Source organism: Camelus dromedarius, chromosome X (genome assembly GCF_036321535.1).
Source record: "Camelus dromedarius isolate mCamDro1 chromosome X, mCamDro1.pat, whole genome shotgun sequence".
Lineage (NCBI taxonomy): Eukaryota > Metazoa > Chordata > Mammalia > Artiodactyla > Camelidae > Camelus > Camelus dromedarius.
Window position 1 is genome coordinate 45875524 of NC_087472.1, and position 3352 is coordinate 45878875.

At 31.5% G+C, this 3352-nt stretch overlaps 1 non-coding gene across 1 annotated transcript; it reads right to left on the bottom strand.

The window, feature by feature from the left end:
- Positions 1–916: 916 nt before the first annotated feature.
- On the bottom strand, positions 917–988 carry TRNAS-AGA (transfer RNA serine (anticodon AGA)). Its single transcript has one exon. It is a non-coding gene; the product is annotated as a tRNA-Ser (tRNA).
- Positions 989–3352: the final 2364 nt, after the last annotated feature.

A 3352-nucleotide genomic window follows, 5' to 3' on the forward strand; every position in this document is an offset into this window, starting at 1 on the left:
TTATTCTAAAGGGCCATTTGTGCTTCAAAACTCTTCATGTATTTTCCCAAGGCTTTTGGGAGCCTGAATTGTATGTTGTGACTCTCATCTTTCCCAATTCTGCTTCATCCTCCTTTCCTTGTATGGATGGTAAGTTGTAATAAAAAAACTCTACACACCAAATTGTGTCTTGGCTTCTACTTCTGGACAACCCAACCCATGACATCCTAGTAAAATAAACTATAGAAGCGTATCATTCACACGATACAGGCCTAATGATCTTTATGTAAAGGATCACTCAGAGGGTTCTATTGGCTGGCAATTTGAGGTGTTCCAGCAATGATAAGTGTAACTGGTCTACATGTTTCAGTCCCTCTCCATGCATACTTTTTAATCAAGTACCACAAACTGGAGCAATATCAGCAAAGTATTTAACTTTTCCCTAAATTTTACAAATATATTATGAATGTCACACTCACCATCAATTTTTACACTCATTAAATTATTAACAACAATGTCAGATGGGTCAAGCATTACTCCCATTACTTTCAGGTGAAGGAAGAATAAGGGACTGATAAATAATCAATTTATTTGTTAAAATATTCTTGACTCCCTCAGTAAGTCAGACTACCTCTTGACTCCCTCTCCTGTGTTTTCAAAGTATAATATATGTATATAAATAGATATATACACACATATATATGCATCACTCTACTTATTATTGGATTATTTGTCTTCCTAATATTGAGTTGTAATAGTTATTTTTACATTCCAAATACAAGTCCCTTATTTAATGTATGAATTATTTCCTGGTAATCTTTGTGTTGCCTTTTTCATTTCTTTTTTAAGAATATTTTTATTTTATTTATTTTTTGGTTTGTTGTTGTTATTGTTTGGGGGGGAGGTAATTAGATTTATTTATTTACTTATTTACTTGTGAAGGTACTGGAGATTGAACCCAGGACCTTGTGCATTCTAAGCACGCACTCTACCACTGAGTTATACCCTCTTCCCCTGTCTTTTTATTTTCTTGATATTGTCATTTGAAGAGCAACAGGTTTTGAATTTAAGTCTGATGTATATTTCTTCTATTGCTTGTGCTTTGATATCATATCTAAGAAATCATCACTTAACCCAAGACCACAAAGGTTTACGCCTCTGCTTGTTTTTAAGAGTTCTATTGTTATAACCTCCACATTTATGTCAGTGATCCATTTTGAGTTCATTTTTGTAAGGTAGTGGCTCACCTTCATTCTTTTGCAAGTGGATATCCATTTGTTGCACCACAATTTGTCAAAAATTCTAGTCTTCTCCACTGAATTTTCTTGGCACCCATGTTGAAAATCAATTGACCATAAATGGCAGCATTTATTTCTGGACCCTGAATTCCATTTCATCGATCTCCACAGTTATGCATATGTAAGCTTTACACAGTCTTGATTATTGTCACTTTATATTAGGTATTGAAACAAAGAAGAGTGAGCTCTCCAACATTTTTCTTCTTTTCCTTTTCCAAGATTTTTTTTGTTCACTACTGGTCTTGTGCCTTGCCATATGAATTTTAGGATCAGCTTGTCAATTTCTGCAAAAAAAGAAAAGCTAATTGAGATTTTGGTAAGGATTGTGTTGAATCTTATAAATCAATTTGAAGATCATTACCATAGTAAAAATATTTAACTCATCCAGACCATAAACACAATGCATTTTCCATTTATTTATGCCTTATTTTATTTTATTAAATGATGTTTCATAGTTTTCGGTGTAAAACTTACATTTATTTTGTTAAATTTAGTCCTAAATATTTAATATTTTGGATGCTATTGTTAATGGAACTGTTTCCATAATTTCTTTTCCAGAATGTTCATTGCTAGTGTACAGAAACACAACTGCTATTTGTATTTTCATGATATATTTTACAAACTTGCTGAACTATTTATTAGTTCTGTTAGTTCCCACCCCTCTGTGGATCCCTTAGGATTTTCTATGCACGAATCATATTGTTTGTGAATAAAGATAATTTTACTTTTCACTTCTAATACAGGTGACTTTAATTTCACTTTCTTTTCTAATCTCTCTGGATAGAATCTCCAGTGCAATGTTGAACCGAATTGATAAGAGTTGACAATCTTGTTTTTTCCTCTTATCTTGGGATTAAAACTTTCAGTTTTTCACCATTAAGTATGATGTTAGTTGTAGGATTTTGTAGGTGCCCTTTATTAATTTGAGAAATTCCTTCTATTCCTAGTTTGTTGAGTGTTTTTAGCACAGATGGGTGTTATATTTTTTATCAAATGTCTTTTTCTGAATTTATTTAGGTAATCATGTGGTTTTTAATCTTTATTCTATTAATATTGTATATTATATATTAAATAAATGAAATTGTCTGTCTAAAATCACATAGATAGTTTCGGGGCTTTGACTATAACTTATATATTGTATATTAGGAGAAAATGTCCTTTGCAAATTGTATACAGTGAGTTCCCAATAGTAGTAATAATACTACAAATAATAATAATTAATTTTACCATGTACTTATTATGTATTAAGAACTTTGCATATATGAATTCATGTCACTCTCACAACAACCCAATTAGGTATATGCTACCATTATCTTCAGTTTCCAGGTGGTAAAATTTATACACAAAAATATGAAATTGCTTGTGAATCTAGTATTGCTAGTAACGGCAGACCAAGAATTCAAATCACAGTTTATGTGGTTTAACTACTACACCCTGCTTAAAGCACTATATTAAAAATTCCATGAGGCACTCTGACAATTTTTCATTTTTGGTAAGTATGGGAAAAGAGGTGCATATCATATGCCTTCATTTGAAAGAAGATCAATTAGTCTTAGCATATTAAAAATCTTCTAAGTTTTTAAATAAGGATATCTAATGAACTTTATAGAGACTTGTCTAAATTTCTATGATCATAGAAAGTGTGTTTGTGTTATCTATTTTAGCATCCTGAGAATATACTTTAAGAAACACTGTGCTACGCCATGCTACCTGATAGAGGATTTATTTTTCTGGGAGCCACTGACAAAAGAAAGTCAATAGAAAATGAAGTGATGTCATATTTATCTGTAAAAAGTAAAGGGATTCTTAATCAATTTCAAATTAATATCTTGTATCAAGACTAAGAGGACAGGAGAAAAAGACTAACAAGACAGAAATTAGCTGTGTGAAACAAGTAAATATGTTTTACTTATTGGTCATTTGTGAGTAAAAATCAGGCTGATCTGTAAACATTGGGTGAAAATGAACACATGTAAGAACTCTGGGTTTTTTCAAGCTGCTTTGCCTTTGTTCTGAGGTCAGCAAATGCAGTGCAAGATTATTAAGATAAGATTATTACTGCTACTCCAATCAAT